General features: G+C 45.6%; 1 long non-coding RNA gene across 2 annotated transcripts in view; it reads right to left on the bottom strand.

Annotated features, from left to right (window-relative positions):
• Window positions 1–512: 512 nt before the first annotated feature.
• Window positions 513–26190, bottom strand: part of LOC120408536 — a 62584-nt gene continuing 36906 nt past the window's right edge. Inside the window, exons 3-5 of one of the 2 annotated variants that reach the window (XR_005600763.1) lie at window positions 1657–1755; window positions 997–1069; window positions 513–676 (exon numbers count right to left, since the gene is read on the bottom strand). This is a non-coding gene — a long non-coding RNA (uncharacterized LOC120408536). Of the gene's footprint in view, window positions 1070–1656; window positions 1756–26190 lie in introns of both variants that reach the window. The other variant, XR_005600762.1, reaches the window with a different exon arrangement.

The following is a 26190-nucleotide window of genomic DNA, read 5'->3' on the forward strand; positions in this document are numbered from 1 at the left end:
CAGATGTCTAGAACTATGAAAGGGAGAACATACTTGCTCCCTTTTATACTGTACTTTAGAAGCGATGTGCGTTGTGATCACGAAACCAATTTGCTCAGATGTTGAGACGAAAAGGGAAGAATTCTACAGCAGAGAAATGGATTACAGCTTTACCAGAAGCAGCAACTTGTGTGACTGATTAATCTACTGGCTACCAAATGGTTCAGACATCTAAAGATAATCCAAGTCCCTTTTGGAAACTATTAAATCTTGAAGATAACTAATTAATGTCATGTCGCATAAGAATGGGCCCTATTTCTTCCTTATACAGAAGGTGCAAGAAATAGAATGAAGCAATACAAAACAGCCATAAAGGATTTATCATTGTACTATAAGGTGTTCAATACAAATATATTTATATTAGATTTCTTCCTTTCATCATTGGATCTTGTTCTGTGAAACTATATCTTCTCTTTTACTTGTGTATTAGAGGTAATAAAAGCCAAAACCAAAGCAGAAGAGACAGTGCTGGCCAGATTTTCAAAACAGCCCAGCAACCAAGCAGCTCCCATTGTTCTCAGCTGGGTTGTGGGAGGGACAGGGGAGGTGATCCTCCATTGTTCTCCATGGGTGCTGCTTGCTTCAGAGTTAGGTGCCTACACTGGAATCTGGACACTTCTTTAACGGAGATCTGAAGCTGAAATAGACCTCATGTTATAAGAGCTAGAAGAAAGAAGAATGGGCCTAACTGGGAACTCTTGGGTGTTCAGCTGCGTTGAAAATCTAGCCCTGAAACATTCAATAAACAACCCCACATCCCTAAAGCTCATAGGTCCCAGAAAGGGCCACAGCATGCAGTCTACAGCACGAAGCACTGCCAGACCAGATTAGCAGTCCCTGTGCTCTTCCTGTGTACAAAAGGGCAGAGCTACACCACAAACCAGAAGTGCTAGGGGGTTTCTTTTCTTTTCTTTTTTTTGCATTGTTTTTGAAGAGGCTCCTAGCTCTGCTTCTTACAACACAGGGTCCACTTCAGCGTCAGATCTTTTCACGTAGCTAACAGTTGTCCTCCAGGTGAAAAGCAGGCCAACTGCAACAGAAACATAACACACAGCACCATAGTCAATACAACAGCATCGCCTGCTCCTCACAGCACAAAGGGAATGGCTCGCACAGCTGTTTGCTCTGCTCTAGATTTTCTGCTGAGGTTGTGCTGGATGCCAGGTTTCCAGTTTTTCTCTGGCAAGCCAGCATACAAAACACACTGCAATGAATGGAAACCTGAGCATGCAGGAGCCGGGTTCAGAATTTTCCCATGGTTTTTGTTGCTAGGGAAACTCATTCTGCTTTCTGTGTGTGTAGAGCTCAGCTACTTTATTTTAAAGGCAGACTCTAATGTGGTGCGGCTTTGGGAATAATAAAGAGAGTAAACCCTAAAATAATTTAATTATTAAATGAAATAATACAGTTCATTTCCTGGTTTGGGATTACTTAGGGAAGGCGAGCAGCTTCTTAGGCTGCTCCTTGGTAGTCCCAGGAGCGTTCTTGATGTCCAAACTCACACCTTCCTCTTCATCTCATTTCAGAGCTAGGTTTCCTGCTGTGCTACCCAGACCTGTTATCAGCCTATTGACTGTGGCTGGCAGCACTTCACACCAAATGCTGACCCATACTTACATTGCTATCTCTTGGAGACAGGGACTGTCTTTTTCTTCTGTGTTTGTACAGCACCTGGCACAACTGGGTCCTGGTCCCTGGCTGGATTCCTAAGCACTCCTGCAATACAAATAGTCATAACAATAAATGCAGCTAGGAGGCAATTTTGTAAGAACAAAAGAAAGAAATCACCTAATTTCAAATGTCTTTCTCTCGTAGTACTTGTTGTTGGTCGCAGATTGGGTGCATGTCTCTGCTCATAAAGACCCATTCTGTATATATGTTCTTAGGTAGATTCAAGATGATATTTAGGACTAGCAATAGGCACAAGTCATAGAGTTTGGATCTGGAGTCAGATCTGAATCACAGCTTTCCAAAGATTTGGGGTGACTATATATAATGAGTGTCAATTTTCCTAGCATCTCAGTGAAGCTATGCCAATTTACACCAGCTGAGAATCTGCCCCAAGGAGTTCCTGTTTGAGCCAATTTATGGAGACAGGGTCTGAACGATTCAGCTTGGATCCACATCTAAATTTGGATCCCAACCTCTGAAAAGTTTGAGAGAATGGGAAGTGGATCTGCATCTGCTTAGGAAAGGAAATACAGCTACAGGGATCAATTCTACCTGTGTAGGTCCATCGGCTTCAGTCGGGCTGCATCAGCACGAGTGAAGGAAGAATTTGAACCATGACTGGCATTTAAAAAATCATGTAACTGTCTGGGAGGGTTTTTTTTATCCCATCTTAAATGCACCGTGGCACAGTAGGTTCAGTCTGACCTTATAAAGGGCCAAATTCTGTCCTTGGATGAGTGCATGGGGCTGCCATTCAAGTCAATGGGAGTTGCAGTCACAATCCAAGAGAAGAATTCAGTCCAAAGACTTTTTTGATGTATTATTGCTGCTGTGTTTCTTGAGGTTATTTGCCATTTCCCAGTTTCGATGCTGTCTATCTTCCTCTTATGGGAAACTCCTACTTCAGTTCATAGGGAATGGTAACTTCTCTGTGCAGTTTTCAATCTAAGCAATCCAGTTCTATAGCAGAGATATATGATTCTCCATTAAATTCTAGATGGTGCTTAAAAAATTTCATAGCAAATATATTAAATCCTAGAGGTTGAGTAATTTCTATGGAATATATTGGTGTAAAGTATCAGAGGGGTAGCCGTGTAGCTTCCATCCCGGGCACACCACAAGATCCATTGTCTACAGCCAAGCACTGAGGTACAACCGGATCTGCTCTAACCCCACAGACAGAGACCAACACCTACAAAATCTCCACCAAGCATTCTCAAAACTACAGTACCCGCACGAGGAAATAAGGAGACAGATCAACAGAGCCAGACGTGTACCCAGAAGCCTCCTCCTGCAAGACAAACCCAAGAAAGAAACCAACAGGACTCCACTGGCCATCACATACAGTCCCCAGCTAAAACCCCTCCAGCGCATCATCAGGGATCTACAACCCATCCTGGAGAATGATCCCACACTTTCACAGGCCTTGGGTGGCAGGCCAGTCCTCGCTCACAGACAACCTGCCAACCTGAAGCATATTCTCACCAGTAACTGCACACCGCACCATAGTAACTCTAGCTCAGGAACCAACCCATGCAACAAACCTCGATGCCAACTCTGCCCACATATCTACACCAGCAACACCATCACAGGACCTAACCAGATCAGCCACACCATCACCGGTTCATTCACCTGCACGTCCACCAATGTAATATATGCCATCATATGCCAGCAATGCCCCTCTGCTATGTACATCGGCCAAACTGGACAGTCTCTAAGGAAAAGGATAAATGGACACAAATCAGATATTAGGAATGGCAATATACAAAAACCTGTAGGAGAACACTTCAACCTCCCTGGCCACACAATAGCAGATCTTAAGGTGGCCATCCTGCAGCAAAAAAACTTCAGGACCAGACTTCAAAGAGAAACTGCTGAGCTCCAGTTCATCTGCAAATTTGACACCATCAGCTCAGGATTAAACAAAGACTGTGAATGGCTTGCCAATTACAGAACCAGTTTCTCCTCCCTTGGTTTTCACACCTCAACTGCTAGAACAGGGCCTCATCCTCCCTGATTGAACTAAACCTCGTTATCTCTAGCTTGCTTCTTGCTTGCATATATAAACCTGCCCCTGGAAATTTCCACCACTTGCATCTGAAGAAGTGGGTATTCACCCACGAAAGCTCATGCTGCAAAACGTCTGTTAGTCTATAAGGTGCCACAGGATTCTTTGTTGCTTATATTGGTGTAATCACTGGTAGATTCTATCGGACTTTTCCATAAGGTTATTAAGTGGATGATCCTTTATAATTTTTATAGTGAGATTTGGTCTGATTTTTTCCCGAGAATCAGACATTTATTCATAGGTAACTGCTTTTAAAATGATAAAAGTAATAAAAACAACCCGTTTTTCAATGAGACTAAGGATCTCTCTGCACTACAGTCAGAGGCACGACTGCAGCTGGGGTAGGCCTGCCTTTGCTAGCTTCAATTTAGCTAGCATGGCTACAAATAGCAGTGAAGATGCAGTGGCATGGACCCTGGTGTGGGCTGGGGATGCAAGGACATACCCAGGGTGCTAGGTGTCCTTGAATGCCTGTGCTGAAACTCATGATGAAGTGCATGTCTTTACTGCTAGTTTTAGCTGTGCTAGCTAGATTAAAGTTAGCACGAATGTGTCTACATGAGCTGCAATCAGTCCTCCCACTGTGGTGTAGACAACCCTAAGCCAATAAATAATCAGGACATCTTGCTGATTTTGGGCCCAATCCAATGCACACTGACGTGATGGGGGGCCTTTCCATGGACGGTCCAGCTGCCCATGAGCTAATGTCAATCCCCTTGTGGGATTTGACAGCTACAGACAGCTTTCTTCAGTGGCTCCTACCAAACCTAACTTCGCCCCCTAAAATGTGCAAAAATATATGCAAAGTTTAAAACAACATAGTACTAGCCCTGTTCCTAATCAAGGGATCTATTTCCAGTGTGCTAGAACACTTACACACACACCATTGCTCAGTACAAAACACAACGTTCGTTCCCACACAATATAGTTCACAGAGATAAAAATAAAATCTTGAAAGCCGCGCAGCCTTTCCCATACCCACCCTTCCAACACCATATAATCAACATGCCTTGTAACACAAGTCATTCCACTTCCTTTGGTAAAAATATCCTTCTCCTTCAGCCATGCATCACACTTTGAGAAACTGTAAGCAACTTTACACTTCTAATGGACTTGGGACCAGAGTCCTTCGGAAATCTTTACCCCACACTTAAAAAAACCCCAATGTATAAAGCCAACAGCATATTTCCCATTACAGAACAAAACCAGGGGGTCAGGGTAAGGCTGGGGATGAGATGGGGTGGGATGATAATGGGTGATGAAGAATTACATGGCAATGAAACACTGGCTGGACCCAGGAACTGCTAAATTTCCAGATTTTTTAATTTTTTTCTTTAAGTTGTAGATTTTCAGTAAAGAGAGTTTAACAATATTTTTGCTTTTGATTGGACACCATTGAAGCACTCTGAACCGTAACAACATCACAGCAACCTTAAGGCTTTTTTAACCAAGTCTTAAGTTTTATACACACAAAACGTCGGCATGTAACTATTGAAGGAAAGACTCTAAAGTCATGGTGGCATTCATCCTTTCAGGCGCAGGAGTTTCGCTCAAGTACTTATACTCAGAGAAGAAAAAGCATCTTACGTTGCTGAACAGAATAGCCCAGATTTTGTGATGCCTGTTCTTTCATGGAGACTTATGTCATTTATTAAGTTTGCTAGATAATTAGAGGTTAGTGAAAACATCCCACAGAGGGATGAGAAATGCTGACCCATCAGCCGGTGTTGGTGATGAAGCAGGATAATTGTCATTGTACCAGAGATATTTAGACAAGTGCCCCATCAATTGGTTTCCTGGCCTGGAACATCAGTGGGTTAATCCTGCTACCAGTGAGGTACAATACAACCCCGAGTTAAGGACACATGGCTGTTCTCCAGGAGGCCTGTTTAGCTTCAAAGAAACATGCTAAATTGTTTAGGAGATGGATCAGCCAGACATTTCCCTTTTAATTGGATTGACATCTTACTTTGCAAGGGCAGTTCCATTATGAGTAGATCAAATACAGCTAGTAGATTTAACCTGTATACTGGCAAACACACTCATTTTCAAAGGCTTCTTTACATGTTTTCAATACCAGCTGGATTATTTCTTAACCACGCGTTTCTAACCTTACTGGAGAACAACCAGGTTTATGCACCGTGCCAAGATTTTAATTAGGGAGGCCATTGCTGGTAACACACCTGCAAAGACTCTGAACATGGAAAAGAGAGACCTGCAAATTAGATGGCGTATTTCATTTGCAACAGCACTTAGGACCAAATCCTGCTTTTTACACATGAAGAGGCATGGAAAGGAAGGACTGCCCCATGGCTCCTGGGCTGCTGGTGCCCTGTTGCATTGTTCTCTCTAGGGCAATTGGGGAGTGGATTTAGTAGGATAACCCCATGTATCCCTGGCCCGTGGCACTGTAGAAACCCACCTCCGTGCCTTGATAGTATTGCTACGTGTTTCTCCCGGCTCCTCGTGCCACAGAACTTCTGTGTGTTGTGCTAAAAAGGCACGGAGGGGGGGGGTTACTGCTGCTTCTAGCAATGCTTTAACCATTGTAGGTACTGGAGGTCTTACTGGGGAGCACGACACATACAGCAGCTGTTCTGCTGACTCCTTCCCCTGTCCCTGCACGAAGGATTACCCTGCAGCACTCGGGGAGAGGGGAGGGAAGAGAGACAGCTGTGCGATGTGCATGTATGCGCACATGTGGGAACATTCTACATAGCTACCATTCTCCTCTGTGCATCTGGCAGGGCCCGTAACAGGGCAGTCTGACCGAGTGGTCAGAGCCAGGGGTGGTCGCAGTTAGGCGTCACACCACAGGGCAAAACCAGCGTCAGAGTCAGGAGCCACACCAAGGGGCAATCCAGAGTCAATCAGGAGCCCCATCAACACTCAGCGCCAGGGTTGGAGTTGGAAACATGCCACAGATTATGCCAGAGTCATAAGTCACGCCAAGGGCCAGTGCCAGGGTTAGAGTCACAAATCACGCCAAGGGTCGAGCTGGCGGCAGATGCTGGCATTAGGGCGAGGAAGCAGGAATAAGGTGTGGTAACAGGAGCAAGGAGCAGGAACCAAGCGAGGAGGCAAGAATGTGGTCTAAGAGGAGTGGGATAGGCACAAAAAGCCTCATGCCTGGTGTTTTCCAATCAGCACTCTGCAGCTAGTCACCTGACCCAGCGGAGTCAGTGGGTCCAGCCTCTGGCGGTGCAGTTAGGTGCAGTTCCCTCATCTGACCTGGTGGTGCTGTGACAGTCCCACAAGCCTGGGTTTGAGAGCTGTGACACCTGACACCTACTCACCCCGAGGGTGATCCCTAGATGCCATGGGCCCAGGCTTCTCAGGATGATTCCTGCAGAAGGCCTGAACTTTGTCAGGGGTGTGTACATATCCAAGCCAGCTCCCACGAGTGTTCTTCAGGCCCATAACCCGCCCAATCAATCGGATAATAGAGGGTCCTTCTATGCATGTGTGATCCCAGAATGTTGTGGACGATGTACTCCTCACGGCCTTGTGGAGGTAGTGCGCGCTGGCTGGGGAACAGATTGTCAAGGAAAGGTTTTAGGAGGAAGATGTAGAATACAGGATGGATCTTCCAGGATTGGCAGAGCTGTAATGCATGTGCCACTGGGTTGATCTGCTGAGTAATGGTGAAGGGATCTGCATACTGATAATCTAATTGGTGTGCAGGCTGATTGGTCTGTAGGTGTTTTGTGGACTGCCACACCTTTTAGCCTACTTTTAGAGGCAGGGCTTTTTGGTGGTGCTTGTCAGCATGGTGTTTGTAGGCTGACACGGCCACTTCCAAGTGCTCTGATAGGTGGGCTTGGTTTCATGAGTGCTCTGTACCAAATCAGAGGCAGTGGGAACCGTTATGGATGAGGGTATAGAGGGGTGGAAACAAGGATGAAAACCAGAGGTGAAGTAGAAGGTGCTGGATTGGGTAGAGGTGTGCTCTGTGTTGTTGTAAACAAATTCAGCTAGCGGGTTTAATACAGCCCAGTTATCTTGACAGTGGTTCAGGAAGAAGCACAGGTATTGTTTGAGTACCTGGTTGCCAGAGGATGTTGTGAAGGCCAAGACCATAACAGGGTTCAAAAAAGAACTAGATAAGTTCATGGAGAATAGATCCATCAATGGCTATTAGCCAGGATTGGCAGGGATGGTGTCCTTAGCCTCTGTTTGCTATAAGCTGGGAATGGGCAACAGGGGATGGGTCACTTGACGATTCCCTGTTCTGTTCATTCCCTCTGGGGCACCTGACACTGGCCACTGTTGGAAGACAGGATACTGGGCTAGATGGACCTTTTGTCTGATCCAGTATGGCCGTTCTTATGTTCTTATGTATTCCAACTGTCCATCCATCTGAGGGGGTTTGTGCTGCCGGATGACTGACATAGGATCAGACATCATCCCACGTTTGGAGCCACTGAAATGAAAAGGGTACAGGATGGGAAGTTTTGGATTGTCCAAAGTGACCTGCCCAGGATGCATCATGGTTTATGTGCAGTACCTCAACTCTTGGGGAACTGTTGGGAAGTATAGGCTGCTGTTGATATGAAGGTGGTCATGGACCCAGGAATAGTGGCATATGGTGGTACTGGAGAGACCCTCCTTGGATAATGTTACGAGTTTAAAAAAGGGTCATTAGGGAGGGCTGCTCGAAGCATAGTGAGAAAGTCCAAAGATATGGACAAACAAAATGACATAACTTTAATATGTCAATGGGTGGTTCTTCAGGGTTAGCAGGTTCTGTAAAATATTCTCATTTTCATGAAAGGGCATCGGCCTTGCTGTTCTGGTTGCCCGGACGGTACATGATTGTGAAATCAGATGTTGATAAGAACAGGGCCCAACGTAACTGCTACTGATTCAGCACATTGGCAGATCATAGATATTCTAGATTCTTATGGTCTGTTAAGATTGAGACCGGGTGTTTTGCTCCCTCAAGGTAGAGTTGCCATGTTTCAAATCCAACCTTGATGGTGAGTAATTTCTTCTCTGCTATTTTGTAATTATATTTGGTACATTTTCGTGAAAAATACACACATGCATCTCTTGCTTGGGCCCATTCTTTGGGATAATACTACCCTAATGGCTACATCAGAGGTGTCAGCCTCAAGGATAAAGGATTGGGCATGTTCTGGTTGGACCAGCACTGGCGCAGCTGTTTGAAGGCTTGGTAGGCCTGGATGACCAGTGAAACCTTGCAAGTTTATGGAGGGTGGCATTTATAAGGGCTGTGACCTTTGAAAAGTCTGAAACAAACCTCCTGTAAAAATGGGCAAATCCATGAACCTTTGTACATCTTGGATCCTCCAGGGTTCTGCCCACTCCTGAATTGTGGATACCTTCTGAGGGTCAATCTGTACTCCATCTGGTGTACTCCATCTGGTGACAGGATGAACCCCAAATATTCAACAGAGATTTGCTCAAATATGCATTTTTCCAGTTTTGCTGTGCTGGCACAATTGTGTGAGAACTTCATGGACATGGTGGTCATGGATTGCTTGATTACTGGAACAGATTAATGTATTGTCTAATTATGCCAACTCAAACTGGCTTAAGATATCTTGAAATATGTGGTTGATCAGATGCTGGAAAGTGGCAGGCACATTGGTGAGTCCAAAGGGCATTACCAAATATTCAGTGTTCATACTTAGTTCTAAAGGCTGTCTTCCACTCGTCCCCCCACCCTGACTCAAACAAGATTATATGTTCTTCTAAGTTCCATTTTGGTGAACACCAGAGCGGACTGTATTCAGTCCAAGAGCCCTGAGGTTAACAGTAAGGGGTACCGGTTGCATATGGTTATGTGATTAAGTGTCCTGTAGTCCATGCAAAGTCTCAGAGAGCCATCCTGTTTTACAAAGAGTACTAAGGCACCTGAGGGGGAGGTAGAGCAGCAGATGAAACCTTTATCTAGGTTTTCCTGAAGATATTCTCTTAATACTGTTCGCTCTGGTTCAGACATAGGATATATGTGCCCAAATGGAACTGTGGCTCCAGGCTGTTGGTCGATGGGGCAATTGTGCACATGATATGGAGGGTTGTGAACTTGTGTTGCCTTTTTCAAAGACATGTAGTCTTTCTATTTCACTGGAATACATGGTTTATCGTGCAGGATTGACATTTCTGCTCTGACAGGGTTGCTGCCATTTGGGAAAACATTGGGTTCTTGTAGTGGGATCCTCTGCCTTGGTTTCTAGGGGTCCAAATTCTGGAATGGGAAGGCAGTTCTTCCTATAGAAGCTTGACAGGAAGGAAATGGGGCATTGGGACCATAGAATATGGAGGTCATGACAGATTAGCCAGGGTGCTCCTAAAATCAGTGTGACATGTGAAGATGAAATAAGGGTAATCTGTAGGACTTCCTAGTGTTCCCCAGTCACCACTTCCAGCAGTGTAGTCTCCTGTGTAACTAGACCCGAAGCCACTGAAACCCATCTACTGTTTCTACCAGATCTTCCACTTGGGTCATAATGGAAGACTGAGGACCTGGGTCATGGAAAAATCCATAAAATGTCCCCCACTCCTGAATCAATCAAGGCCCATTGTATGGGAAAGGCCTGCTTGATCTGTGGGACCCACAGTTGCAGGGGAACCCACAAAGGGGAGGTGGAAGAGAAACTCCTGGTTTAACATAATCTTGGGGTTTCTCCAAGGTGGTACCCAGGCTCAGGACCCTGACTGAGTGTGGGAGTAGTCTTCTCCCTGTCATTGATTAGCAGGGGTTTTGACAGGACAACTGGATACTGCATAGCTTGCTTCTCCACAATAGAAGCAGTGGTTCTCTTGCCTTCTGCACTCTTGCTTAGCTGGAAATAGTTGGGGCCATACCATGTCAGTCTGCATGGGCTTGATCGGGGTGGCTCTAGACATTTCGCCGCCCCAAGCACTGCGTCATGCCGCGGGGGGCGCTCTGACAGTCGCCGGTCCCACGGCTCCGGTGGACCTCCATGTGGAGGGTCCGCTGGTCCCACAGCTCCACTGAAGCCGCGGGACCAGCGGACCCTCCGCAGGCATGCCACCGAAGGCTACCTGCCTGCCGCCCTCCCGGTGACGTGCTGGGGCCTGGAGCCGCCCCTGGGCTTGATTGAAGTCAAGCTCACTTGGGCCTGAGGGCTGAGCTTTCGATAAGTGCAGGACGCTGGTAGAGCTCCTAAACTGGTGTGTGTGGGGGGGGTCCATCCATGCCAGCTGATCTTTTAGTTCTTCACAAAGTCCAGACAGAAACTGCTGGAGGAGTGCAGCATTGTTCCAGGCAATGTCTATGGCCATATGGCTGAACTGGGTGACATAAGAAGGGGTTGACCACAGGGCTTGCTGAAGCTATCGTAAGGCAGGCTCTGCTGTGCGGGCTTCGGGAGGGTTATGGTCAACAGTGGCAAAGGCTTGTAAGAATGAGTCCCGGTTGGTGAACACTGTGTGATCCTGCTCTAGAAAGGGAGAGGCTCACACCAGGGCCTCCCTGATAAGCAGGCTCAGTAATAGTCCCACTTTAACTCAATCTGTGACATACTCCTGAGGGCAGAGCATAAACAGGAGCCTGCATTGGATAAGTAACCCATGAAATTTACTGCGGGTGCCATTATATCCCTCTGGCAGAGGGACTTGGGGACTGGTCTCCTGTGCTTTAGATTGCTCCTGCAAGCAGTAATTTGTCACCTGTTGCTGCAGTGCTTGATACTCAGCTTGTGGCTTTCTGCCTGGAAAGCAGAAATCTGCTCCGGTGGTCTCACAGGGCCCTGAGGCGACGGCAGGGTGAGAGCCCTGGTGGTGTCCATACTTAGTTGAGGGTTCAGCAACCAGTCCCAGGGGAGACAGAGATGGTCAGAGCAAGCTGTCAGGTCTGGTTATCGGGGCAGTCTGATCTAGTGGTCAGAGCCAGGGCAAAGTCGGGACTGCAGTCAGAAGTCGTGCCAAAAGTCAAAGCCAGAGTCAGAAACCACGCCAAGGGTCAGTGCCAGGGTTGGAGTTGGAAGCATGCCACGGATTAAGCCAGAATCAGAGTCACAAGTCACGTCAAAGGTCAAGCTGGAGTCAGTTGCTGGAATTACAGCGAGGAAGCAAGAACAAGGTGTGGTAACAGGAGCAGGAATAAGGTGAGGAGACAGGAACTTGGTCTCAGAGGTCTGGTATGCAGCAGATCTAGCAAATATTTGCTCAGACCTGATTTTTTGCATGTATTTTAGGATGATATTTTGCAATGTGCATTACTTTGCATTTATCAACAAGATCAAAATGAAGGATTTTTCACTATTAAAATTGCTGTATTGAACACTGGAACATATTTGGGTTATCTGGTCCATTAAGCAAGACGCATATATTTCAGGAATGGCTCCCAATCATTTTTGATGTTGTGTAGTCAGGCCAAGAAACAAAGAGTACCTAATTCCCACTTACACCATTCCGGCAGTGAAAAGAGCACTTAAAATAGATGTGAACTACATTTGCATGCACTTTAAAGACCATTTACACTGCTGAAGAGGGAGTTAGAATCAGGTCTACCATGTTTTAGTGTAATCTCGCTGGTAAAAGGAGAAGATAGAAAGGTCTAATGACCTGATTCTGACCCACTGAAGTCAGAGTTTTGCCACTGATTTCAGCAGGTGTAGGATCCTGCCCCAAATGGATGTCTTCTTTAGATGGCCAAGAACTAACTACTAAAATGCCAATAGAAACATACAGATCAACTTTTTAATTAAAAACCCCCAGCTTTCCTGGAAGTCATAAAGCAATTCCAAATGGATACGCTTTACAGGATCCAGGAGTTTCACTACCAAGGAGATAAATGAGGGTATCGTAGATTTGTGACGTAAGAAAAGTCTCGAGGCAGATGGATTCTACATTAGAGGTTCACCAGATGTCCAAGGACTAGCTGAGTCAAGTTAGATGGAAGGTCTTTTTGCCCAAGCAAAAAGAAGGAACGTGCTAGGGCCACCATTCCCATTTCCTTCCCCCCCAGGGAATATACCACAGTGCTAAAGAAATAGCATCTTCTGAGGGCTCACAAAATGTTTTTCTTGCAGAACAGTATCTCAGTGAAAGAACTGGCAGTGGGCCTGATCCAAAGTTCATTGAAGCCAATGGAAAGGCTCCTCTGACTTAGGGGGCTTTGGTTCTGGTGCACCGTGACTGACCAACTTCAATACTTTCTGAAAGTGTGCCTATATACTGATGAGCCCCATCCCAGAGCAATCCATGATGAGTGCCTGCTGCAGCAGAGCAGCTGAAGTAACTCTCTTGATCCTTTCATAATTCATTTCATTTCTCTATCCTCTCCCTAATTTATTCCCTGAGAAGAGGAAAGAGCAGCTGAAGAATATGCTTCTCTTCACTTTACTTCATTGCTCAATGTTGATTTTAATATTCTCGTGAAGATTGTGTCTGAAAGACTTGACAAAGCTGTAACTAAGCTTATTCAGCCTGATCAAATGGTCTTCATACATAATTGTTATCTTCCCGACAACACCCAGAGATTTACTTTGAAGTTATAAACTGGGCTAATACCTGCTCTCATCCATTACTGGCTTCATCTCTGGATGCCAAGAACAGAAGGTGTTTGATGGGATGAAGTGGAAACATATGTTTGTCATCCTTCATCAAATGAAACTTGGCATCATTAAGTAGATGGAAAACTTGTACACTCCTCTCTTTTCCTGAGTTCAGGCAAATAAAAAATATTCCAACTCTTTCCTTTATATAGAAGCCCTTGTGGTTGCCTCCATTTACTCAGTCCTTTAGCTTAACCTCCAGTTGTTTTTTATATGAAACCAGTACCCGTGATTCTATAGACGCTATTCCTCTAGTCTACACCACAGATATTGTAACGGTCCTAAAATAGCAAAGGCCTTGATCCTTTCTCCTTTGGATTTCCTGGACAGCTTTCATTCTCTCTGCTAACAAACATTCATCCTGAATGGTGCCCTCACTGTTTTTCCCCAGATCACACTTCATTGCCTTCAAATGGTTACTACACGCTCTGAAACACTTGTGTATCAACAATTTCTAGCCCTTCGTTATTCGTATTGCACTATGAACCCCTTGTGTTGAGCTATGGGAGGCAGATGCCGACAACCTACCTGCTCATGTTTCCTTAATCTCCACACATGCTTTCCCAAGGTCTTTATTTTGATGTGAGGGTTAGATGGATTTTTGTCTCAGCTGCATAATTTGCATCACAGTCTATCTTGACAAGCCCATTACTGAGTCTGTCCATAGCATAAACCCAGGAACTGGTCTGATGTCTATCAATTTTCTTGCATTCTATGACCTTGTGGATCCTTGTCCATGACTAGGGCATGTATGTGCTAGAGCAGTGGTTCCCAAACTTGTTCCGTCGCTTGTGCAGGGAAAGCCCCTGGCAGGCCGGGATGGTTTGTTTACCTGCCGCGTCTGCAGGTTCGGCTGATCGTGGCTCCCAGTGGCCGCGGTTCGCTCTTCCAGGCCAATGGGAGCTGCTGGAAGCAGCGTGGGCCGAGGAACGTACTGGCCGCGATCAGCCGAACCTGCAGATGCGGCAGGTAAACAAACTGGCCTGGCCCGCCAGGGGCTTTCCCTGCACAAGTGGCAGAACAAGTTTGGGAATCACTCTGCTAGAGTAATACAAATAATAATAGTTTACTAGTAGAGTTAATTTGGAGGAAATTAGGAACAAAATCAGTTTCACTGTCAGACACCAGTTACTTCTACGATTTTGTCAAAGTTGGTTTGTCCTGTTTTCAACTACAGCAAAGTTATTAGCCCAGCTTCTGATGCTCCCATTTTAGTACAGCTCACTTGTGAAGATACATCCAAGTGCACACATTAGCCCGGGTAGCCTCATCCCAAGATTTCTATTATGTGGGAATGTGATGGAGCCGCACTCACCTCCTGAGTGCCTCCTATTGGCTGGGCATGGTACTTCAATCTTTCCTGCCCCTGGCATCACCTGTAGGTTGTCAACCTTGCTTGGTAGGTCTTCAGTGGCTCAGCCCTCCAGTCAAGCCACACAATCAAATGGATGAATCTTTTGTGCGGTTCCAAAGAGTTCAACACACTCAACCCTCACCAGGGTCTTCAGCCCCATCTCTGGGCCCCTTAGATCCAGCCCTTCACTTGGGCTTCCTAACAGAGCCTTGTCACATTCTTGGGGCTTTGGCCATTTTGCCAGTGACCTGGGGAAACCTGGGCTCACCCACTACTCCACTATAAACAGCAGCACATACCACTGTCTCCAGTTTGCTGCTGCTATTCTCTGGGACAGGGCCGCCTAGAGGATTCAGGGGGTCTGGGCCCCCCGCTTTGGCGGTAATTCGGCGGTGGGGGGACCTTCCACCCCGGGACAGAAGGACCCCCCGCCGCTGAAGACCCAGAGCGGAAGAAGCTCCAGGGGCCCGGGCCCCGCAGGAGTTTTCCAGGGACCCCGGAATGAGTGAAGGACCCCGCTCCAGGGGCCCCGAAAAACTCTCATGGGAGCCTGGGGCAAATTGCCCCACTTGCCTCCCCCTCTGGGCAGCCCTGCTCTGGGACTTTCCCCACATAGCCCCTTTCTCTTCACCTTGGCCTCAGGGCTGAAGTTGTCAGATTCTCTTCCTCCTCACTGGAGGCAAATGCCGCCAGAACGTGTCATCTGGTTCTCTCTCACACTCCCGTGACAAGCAAGGAACATCCTCCCTTGTCCTCTGGTCCCAGCCAGGAACTGACCTGTTCAGGCCTGGCAGCTCCTTTTATCTGAGCCTGCTGGGCTCTGATTGGCTGCTTTTATGCAGCCTCTCTAGGCAAGCCTGGAGGACCTACCTTCACTGCTCCTCTCCTGGGGCAGGGTGTGATAAGACTATGAGGCCTCGAGCAGGGGGCCATGAAAGGCCTGGTACATCCCATCACAGGGAGCTAGAGAGGAAATATTTACTTCCCTCTTTCTCAGCTTTCAGATCATCTTCATACCAATAAGGAAGATGTTGCTAGGAACAGGAACCTATTAGTTATAGCCCCACTGATACTGGGGTTGATTTCTCACCCAGCCTTTGAGAAGCCCCTGGAGCCATTCAATAATGCGGTAAAGCCATTTAAAACCTCTACCCCATGCCTGCTCAGCAGAGTTGAAACCATAACTATGGGTGGTCGCTCTTCACACAGGTGAATTTCACTCACTGCTGCTGTGGGAGCAGCATGGTCCAGTGGACAGAGTATTGGCTTGGGACTCAGAAGATCTGCATTCTTTGCCATTGCCCTGCTGTGCGGATAAGTCACTTCACCTCTCTGTTTTCCCTTTGTCTATTTAGATTGCAAACTCTTAGAGGCAGGGACTGTGTAGAGCATTCAGGCCAGTATGCCACTGGTCTTGCATGAGGCCTCTAGGTGCTACTGTAATAAAATAATCACAGTACACAGGCATCCCCAAACATTTGCATGAACAAACAGCCTTATGCAAACAGTGAGTCAGGGGTAGGCAACCTATGGCACACGTGCCGAAGGCGGCACACAAGCCCATTTTCAGCGACACTCACACTGCCTGGGTCCTGGCCACCGGTCCGGGGGGCTCTGCATTTTAATTTAATTTTAAATGAAACTTCTTAAACATTTAAAAAACCTTATTTACTTTACATACAACAATAGTTTAGGTATATATTATAGACTTATTGAAAGAGACCTTCTAAAAACGTTAAAATGTATTACTGGCACGCAAAACCTTAAATTAGAGTGAATAAATGAAGATTCGGCGCACCACTTCTGAAAGGTTGCTGACCCCTTCAGTGGGTGAAGAAGAAGTAGGACGATGGGTAAACCAAACAGCTGTTTAGCGTTCCAAAGAATGCTTGTGAATGCTTTTTTTGCAGTATGCAGCCTGCCTGAGTTTTCCAGCTATGATGGTCACATCCACCTATGCACACACAAGAATACCCCAACATCTCAAAAGCCATGGGTATTGGTGTAGAGATAGAAACATGTCACCTGGGACAAAAATGCAAGCTTCTCCATACAGGAAGTGAACTATGTATTTGCATATAGCGCCTAGTGAAATGGGTCGTTGATCTCAGCTGGGACCTCCCAATAGACAAGCAGTGAGTAATAGCAACTGATGCACCCCAGTAGTCAGAGGAAACAGATTCACCACCATGGGGGCATATGTGAGACTCTCAACGGAGCAGACTGAAGATGAACATGACTGGAATGAGAATGATGCCAGACAGATATAAATATATAAATCCTTAGAAAAGTTCCTTATGTTTCTTTTCTTGTTAACAGATGTCAGCCTTATTCACTGGTTCTTCTTCTGAGGATTTAAATGCCAAATCTGTTTGTGTTTTCTTTGCGCTGCTATCTCCTGTAATATGTTGCTGGTGTTATAACTTATAACCTAGGGATGTATTCCCAAAGCAGCACACAGGAATTTAGCAGTTACTCACACTGATGTTATAATGGGAGTGCTATAGATAAACCTTTGCATTCTGCATTGAAAATGCATTGGGCCTGATCGTCAGCTGTTATAAATTGGCTTATTAACACTGAAGTAAATGGAGCTATGTTGATTTACACTAGCTGAGGATCTGGGCCATGGTACATCCTAGAGTCGGGAACCCTTTCCTTTGTAATCTGGTCATCCCTTCGGTACTGTCAGTATGTTCAGCAGAATTATGATGTCCCTTCTCAGAACTGATTCTGTTAGCTGTATGTTATTTGTAGGGAAATGCTAATCATGTTTGGCTGCTGGCTGGGGTTGTAATTCACTTCTGCAGCTGTATACGAAAAAGGAACAAAGAATGTAGGCCACATTTATAAGGTGGAGGACTGTATCTTAGAAAGCAGTGAGGCTGAAAAGGACTTAGGGGTCATGGCAGAGAGCCGATTGAACATTAGGTCCCAGTGTGATTCTTGTGTGAATGCGATCCTGGGAGGAATAAGCAGGGGTAAATCAAGTAAAGTAGGAAAGTTGTACTACCTCTATGTTCAGCACTGCTGAGACCATTCCTGGAATAGTCTGTACCGTTCTGGAGTTCACACTTCAAGGAGATTGTTGACAATCCCACAACATTCCGATAGGTAAGCTGGAGAAATGCAGGCTCGGCAGAACTATCCTTAAATGCATACAGAATTGGTTAAACAACTGCAAACAGCAAGTAACTATTAATGGACTGATGTTGGATTGGACAGAGGTCTCAAGTGGGATCTGTTCTGGGTCCGGTGTTGTTTAACATCTTTATTAATCACCTGGATACAGGAATAGAGAGCGTGCTGAGCAAATTTGCAGATGACGCAAAGCTAGGGGAGGGGTTGCCCTGAGAACATCAAGTTTCAAATAAAAAAGGTGCTTTGTCTAGATGTGACTGTCAAGCATGAGGATAAACTAACTTAAAAAATTCACTTGGCCATCAACTTCCTGGTGTCCTTGCTGAAGGAAAAACTGGCAAGCATGATTAGTGAGAGCACCGTAGGCTGACTGCAGCACCTCTACTAAATGGGCAATAATAAAGGTGTTCAGTCTCTATTTGGAATTAATGGGCGTTTCTTCAACGATTATATCATTAGCATAATGAATTAAACATGATACAGTGTCTTACTTGCATTCCCCCAAACTTGGTATGTCTTCATGTGTCTGCCCACTTCCTGCTATCCCACAACCCATTCACAGCTGGGTACAGGGCACCTCTTAGAGGCATTCTGCCCTCCTCTCTCTGGGAGGGGTTGGGAGAGAGGAGAAAAGGTGCCAAGATGCTGCAGCCTTTGCTGATAAGCCCTTTGCTGAGCTCCAGGGCCCTGCTTAGGCAGGCAGCAGGAACTGATTGATCTTCAACAGGGCCCTGCCTACACACAAAGACAAAGGTCCCCATTCAGCTCTCGTGTAGATTGGGCTAACTCCCATAGACTTCACTAGCAGTTGCAGCAGTTTTCACCAATTTGGAAGTTGGTCCTAAATGCAGTTGCTTTAAAACAGTAATAGGACAGAGCTAAAATTCAGAGGGATCTTGATAAATTAGAGAACTAAATTACAAACAACTAAATGAAATTCAGTAAAGACAAATGTAAGGTGCTACACTTAGGGAAGAATAACCACACGCACAACTACAAAATGGGGGATAGCTGGCTTGGCAGCAGCACTAATGAGAAGGATGTGGGAGTTGTGGTGGAGCACAATCTCAACATGAGTCAGCAATGTGATGCCGTTGCAAAAAAAGCAAATGCAATTGTACGTTGCATTAACAGAGGCATAGCATGAAAGTCACAGGAGGTGATTGTACTGGTCTACTCAGAGCTGGTTAGGCCTCCACTGGAGTAGTGTGTCCAATTTTGGTCACTGATGTATAGAAAGGAAGTAGAGAAACTAGAAAGGACCCAGAGGTGAGCAACAAAGATGATCAAAGGATGGAATGCAGCCAGGTGAGCAAAGGCTGAAGGAACTGGGTAGGTTTAATATGGAAAAGAAGAGATTAAGGGGGGACATGAGAGTGGTCTTCAAATACTTGAAAGGCTGCCATAAAAAGATGGAGAGAAGTTGTTTTCTCTTGCCACAAAGGGCAGGACAAGAGGCAGTGGGTTCAAACTACAGCACAGCAGATTTAGATTAAATCTCAGGAAAAACTTCCGAACTGTAAGAAGAGTAGGACAATGGAACAGACACCTAGGGAGGTTGTGGAAGCTCCTTCCCTAAAGGCTTTCGAAAGGAGGCTGGATAGCCACCTGTCTTGGATGGTTTAGATACAACAAATCCTGAATCTTGGCAGGGAGTTAGACCCGATGACCCTTGTAGTCCCTTCTAACCCTGTGATTCTATGACAAATTTGGAAGGGTTCAGAAAAAGAGCTACAAGAATGATCAGAGGTTTGGAAAACCTGCCTTAAAGGGAGAAACTAAACAGCTCAAGCTATTTAGTTTATCAAAGAAAAAGTTGAGAAATGACTTGATCATGGCTTATAAGTATCTGTATGGAAGAGAGATTTCTGATAGTAGACAGGTCTTTAATCTAACACAAAAAGACACAATGACAGGCAATGTTTGGAAGGTGAAGATAGACAAATCCAGAACATAAATAAGGGGTAATTTTTTAACAGTGAGGATAGTTAGCCATTGGAATACCTTCCCTAAGGACATGGTGGATTCTCCATCACTTCAGGCATTAAGCCAAGACTGGATGTCATTCTTCCAGAAGTTATGGGCGGGATGCTTAGGAGATTATAGAGCTAGGTTCTCTGGTTTGTGCTATGCAGGAGGTCAGAACCAGATGATCAGCACACTGAAGTAATGTTTCACAAACCTTATGATTGCTTTAAAACACCATTTTCCATCAATGTTCTGTTCAATGAAAATCTTTCATGCAGCTCTAGAATAAACCTCTCCTTCCTGCTTTTGCAGCCCCTGAAATGCAGGCCTGCTGCTGATTTGGCGGCTCTGCCTGGCATATGGCCTGCTTGAGCTCAGCCTCCTATGGGACCCCCTACTCCCTGCAATTGCTGTCTCCCTTTGAGTCCTTCTGGCTCTCCCTCAGAATTAACCCTTTCTCCTGAGATCCCAGATTTGGGCTATCAAGATCATGATCTGGACCTATTTCCCTCTTGGAGTTGGCCAAGATGTAGATCAGGTCTTAGAGCCATCTCCTGACAAGAATCCTTTGCCCTCCTGTCCCTCATCACTCTGGGCCCCAAAGGCCCAACCAAGGAACTCTGTCTCCAACATACCCTCACCCTCTCTTTGACACCCTCAGACTGTCTCCCAGTTACACTCAGCCATCCTTGGAACAGTGTGTGAGGGGTAGAGGCCCATGGGCCAAAGCCTCCTATATCTCACAGATTTCCCGAAGACCCAGACAGAACATTTCCTGTCTCTCAGGTAGAGGTCAGTGTTTTGTCGCTCAATATCAAAGGACGCGCTCCCCTCCGACTTGGTGTTCTGCCCACCCAGCATCGCTGACAGGAAGCCAGGGCTGACCTTTCTCAGGGCCTATGACAAGTCACACAAAGAATCACTAGACATTGGACCTTTGAGCCCCAAACAGCCCTTCTGTCCTCCTTGGTATCCCCTCTCTCCAAACACAACTGTGTGGCTCTGAGTGCTCTTACAGACACCACCCACGTCCCTGGGTCCTGGCGCAATGCAGCCTGCACACTGGAAGTGTTTCTGCTTCCTCAGGAGTGAGTGGTGAGGTGTCGTAGGCGTCTCAGAGGTGTGCCCTCACGTTCATAAAGCACTATGAGCTGGAGTCCCTGCTCTGCAAGGTGCCTTCTGTGGCCCTATGGTTTTGCAAGTACCACAATTAGGTCAGCTCACTTCCTTGGGGTATTGCTTGCCAGACCTGCCAACTGTCCCTGTCATAGGAAGGGAGAAGAGAAAGAGAACAGCAAGGAAAGTTTGCTCACAGGTGACCATCTCTCCTCCCATGCTGTGCACCACTTTCACCTGCTCTAGAAAAGCTGCTTCTTACAACATTTCTGTTCCTCTAGTCTACTCTTGCTCTAAATTTTGTTAACTGGATAGAGGGGAAGTGCACTGAATCCCCTGGAGAGACAGCCACACTCACAACTCTTGTCTGGTAAGTGGAGCAATAAACTCAACTGCCTCGACGGTCTTTGTTGTAGGACCATGGAAGAGGAGGCTACAATGGATGCAATTATTAGTGAGCAACTTTCCTTTGCCTGTTTTGGGGGGCAGCAGGCAGTAGGAAGGGGGGGTCATAAGGAGAATGCCAAAATTCTATTTTTTTAAACATTTGTATTGTGGTACAAGTAATAAAAAGATTCACAGCACCAGGATGAAGAGTCATTGGGTAGCAGGACCACAGGGCGTTGTCACAGAGTTACAGGCAATGCTAATAATAACAAATAATAAATCCCTAGCTCTTATATAGCACGCTTCATTGACAGATCTCAAAGTGCGTCACCAAGGAGGTCAGTGTCATTGTCCCCAGGTTACAGGTGGGGAAAAGAAGGATTACAGAGGTGAAGTGACTTTTCCAAGGTCATCCAGGAGGCCAGTACTGGCATGACATTTAAAGCAGTCAATGCAGAACAAATAAGACATCTCAAAATACTCAGTTTTCTGTTCCCCTTGTTATCGACCTGCATCCTCCCTAATTTTAGGGTTGGGTAGAATGGAGCTGAAATGCTTGTTGAATTTTTTGAGCACACAGCCAGAGTCTGCTCTCAGCTGAGGACACCAAGATGGGACATTTATAAAAGAGCAGAAGTCACCCGATGGCGTGTAAGTCCTGAAACGCAGTAATGGACTGCAGAGATCATGCAAGTTGAAGTTGTTATTGTTGTTGTTTATTTATTTATAGTGTGGCCGTGCTTACGAGCCCCATCCATGGACCATGACCCCGTTGTGCTAGCTGCTGTACAAATACAGAACAGAAAGTCAGTCTCTGACTCAAAGAGCTGACTGTCTACAAGAGACAACACCTGGATGCAGACAGAGGGGGGAGTACAAAGACACAATGAGACTCTATTGGTCAGCATAACAGCCAACGGTGTCAACACACCAGAAGCCAAACCGTTGTCAAGGTTGTGTAGGCATTACAGCAAAGGAGAGTTTGAAGGAGGACAATAAGTTGACTTTGCCGATGTTTACATGGAGCTCCTCCCAAGTGTGCGGGGCATCATGGGAGAAAACACAAAGGGGCTTGTTTGAGCATTGGAGGCTCGCGTCTTGGGCTGATCGGAGGTGGGAGTTGACATCTTGAGAATGAGTAAGAGATCTGCTTTTCCAAGTATTGGGGAGAGCAACACGTATCATCAATATCAAGATTCCAGGCCAGAGCCATCATTGGATTCAGCTGACACTGTCCAAGGGAATGAGGATTGGGATTTTGAGCTGCAAATTTTACAAAAACAAAAGTTTTGTCTTTTCTTCTCCTGATTTCGAGGCACGATGTGCATAGAAAAGGGAAGTCAGCTTGTGTCTGGGTGGGGCTTGCTTTTAAAATAATTGGAATTCAATTTTATTAAAAGAAGAATTTCATTAAATAAATAAAAAATCATCCAGCCACGCACATTCGGAAACCATGTTGTCAAATATGAAAGCTCCAGCTTATTTTTAAAAATGTCTTAAATCCCCATATGGCTGGGAGGCTTGTAGAGATTAACATTTAGCATCTGGTTTTCAAATCAATAAAAATACAAGTGATTAAAACCCAAGTTCTGATGATATTGTCATGGCGTGAAGGTTGCTCTGCCCTGCTTTTTAGTAAATACTGTGAACCTTGGGGAGGAATATTTGCCATTTGTTTTCCCCTCACTTTTCTTTTGAAATGCTGCTCTTAAAGCAAGCTAAATTTCTCACCTTGAAAACCAGTAACAGCAAGAATGTCTCTGTCCAGAAATAACAAGGTAAATCTCCGGAGTACCACTGCTAGCACTGTCTGAAGAATTAGATGTGAAATCATTTAGCCCATTTTGATCCTTAGCTTGTGTAAATCACAGTAGTGTTATTAACATTTATGGAGTTACACCAGTTTATGCCAGCTGAGCACCTGGCGCTTTCTCTGAATGGATCCCAATTCTGCTTTGAATGCACATGTGCAGAACCTATCGTAGCTACTGTCAGCATACGTTCAAGTCCTGAATTTGGCCCCTGGTGCCTGTCCATTATTGGTGTTCTAGGAAGAAATAGGCTCAAACCAAAGTCCTGGATCCACATCCAAACTTTTCAGTTTCTAATTCAAGGCATTTTACATAAAACTCAGCATTAAAACAAGCAATCAAAAAACTAACAAAACCACGTAAAACCCAATAAAATAGGAAAGAAAATCAAGTGGCCAAAGAAGGTTGGAAGAGTGAATTTCTCTGATGGCACTTCCCTCTGCAAAAATAGTTAAGAAAATTAATATTGGCCAGCATGCCATGTACATCTGCTTCTTCTTTGGTAAAATGAAAGACAAGAGGTGAGTCTATCTGGTATTATGGGTCCTGCATGAAAGTGGTGGGTGGGCCCTGGACCTACAGAGCTGCCTCTGCAGTTTAGACCAGACAAAGGGGACTGGTGGAGGACTCCTGTATAACCAAAGGGCCAGATTCATAGAAGATTAGGGGTTAGAAGGGACCTCAGGAGATCATCTAGTCCAACCCCCTGCTTAAAGCAGGACCAATCCCCAGACAGATTTTTACCCCAGTTCCCTAAATGGCCCCCTCAAGGATTAAACTCACAAGCCTGGGTTTAGTAGGCCAATGCTCAAACCACTGAGCTATCCCTCCCCTCCAAATAAATAAAAGCTATTGGGTCCAGCCCTGTGCTGTGACTAGCAGGACCAAGTACTGATTTTTGCCCCAGATCCCTAAGTGGCCCTCTCATGGATTGAGCTCACAACCCTGGGTTTAGCAGGCCAATGCTCAAACCACTGAGCTAGCCCTCTCCTGAAAAAAAATAATATCACAGACTGTCAGGGACCTCAGTTAGTCCAACCCCCTGCTCAACACAGGACCAATCCCTAACTGAATCCCCAAGCAACCCCCTCAAAGGTTGAGCTTACAGCTCTGGGTTTAGTAGGCCAATGCTCAAGCCACTGAGCTATCCCTCCCCCTTATAAAAGGAACATGAAAGAGGACTCCAGGAAGACAGACTTTGAAGATCTTTGAAGATTCAGAGTTGGTGGACTTACTCCAGGGATATCCTGATATAGCTGAGAATTCGGCTCTTTGGTTTAGGGGAATCCTCCCTAGCCTTGACTGCTGTGTTGGTACATTGGTACTTTGGATTTGCACTCATGTAACTTATGAGGAGGCAGACAGAGAATCCCAATCTCTCCCAGAGCTCAACAGAAAAGATACTGCTGCCTAGAATTGGGCAAAATTTTTCTGCTGAAACTTTTTTAGGCAAAAGTTGCAGATTCACCAACACTCAACCATTTCATGAATGTGTGTCAGTTTCAACAAATTCTTCTTGTCAAACAAACAAAAATGCCAGTAAATCTTCATTTTGATATTTTCAAAATAAAATATTTTGGTTTTTTTTTTCAGTTTGAAATGGCTGTTTCAAACTTTCATTAAAATTCATTAAAGAAATTGAAAAAAAATCCACTTGAACTCAAATTTCAGTGTTTTGTTTCAGTGGAAAAAAAACATTTTGTTTCACCTGAAACAAAATTTTTTCTGACATTTTGATCCTCTGAAAATTAAAATAAAATCACAATTTTTTCCTGACTTTTCAGAATTTCCCAATGACCCAAACACCTATTATTTTGCTAGCTCTATAGCTGCCTGAGAGATATGGGAGAAGGATCTTGATTAAATCTGTCACCATGCCTTCCCATGGACTCAGGTGGGTCAAAGGGCAGTCTTGATCGGTGGTCAGAGTTCACACAAAGGGTCTAATCACTCAGAGAGCCAATCCCAGGGGAAGGTACAGTGAGGGGGCTGGAAGGATCAGGTACCAGAAAGGAAGCAGGAAGTTTATATATAGTCACCAGCCAATCAGGGTCAAGACCATGTGGCCACTCAGGAAGCAGGTCATGGGAGGCTAGAAATTGGCCCACCCAAGTCTGTGCATTCCCAGGTAACCTAATGCATTCATGTGTCATGGTGGCTAAAGCTGCTTCCTTAACCCCCCCCGGGGCTGGATTCAAGACCAGGGTCCCCTACCACCCACCTATTTTCCTTTTAAAAACTTTTCTCCCTGCAATGTGTTGCTTTGCACCCCTGCCCAATTCAAACGGTTGATAATAGCTTTAGAATCAGTGTCATGACACATGTGGTGCTAACTACACAGCCATACATGTCTTTTCCAGCAACACCAGAGAGAACGTGGGCAATGAACCAATACTAACAAGTGAGCTCAGTACTCAGAATATAACCCGATAAGACTCTAAAGTGAATTTTTCTAATAAATGACACACATGCTTCGGTCTAGCAGCAGATTATAGAAAAGAGCCAGTGTAAATGGCTACACAAGGAGAAATAAACAATTTGGGCCTGAGGCAACTCCTGTTGTTGTCACACCCGTGGAAAATGGGTGGGGAAAGGCTACCAGCTCAAAATGGCAGCATTGCTCTGGGGTGAATGGCAGGGCAATGGAGAATCACCCCCCCCAAGCCAGGTTCTCTCGGTGGTATTTATCTAGACACCATTACCATGGTATCCGAGCGCCTCAATCTTTAATGTATTTATGCTCACAAGGTCTGGCAGTGCTATTATCCCCATTGTACAGATGGGGAACTGAGGCCCAGAGAGGCTAACGGGTCAGACAGGAAGTCTGTGGCAAAACAGGGTCTCCTGAAATTACACCTTCATCTATTTTCAGGCTTTTGTACACTGCTGGAATGGTGCAAGAGGGCCTAGTAAATGTGTGTCACCCTGTTCTGTGGCATCCCAGCTCCCCCAAAACCCGGTTACCATGGCGGAGGGAGGCATCGGGGCATTAACCCACGCCAGCCCCTGCTCAGCCAGGGACAGCTCCTACCTGCAGTTTCTGCATATAGACTTCTTTTTTAAAGGATTTAAGCCCATATTAAA

Source organism: Mauremys reevesii, linkage group 6 (genome assembly GCF_016161935.1).
Source record: "Mauremys reevesii isolate NIE-2019 linkage group 6, ASM1616193v1, whole genome shotgun sequence".
NCBI lineage: Eukaryota > Metazoa > Chordata > Testudines > Geoemydidae > Mauremys > Mauremys reevesii.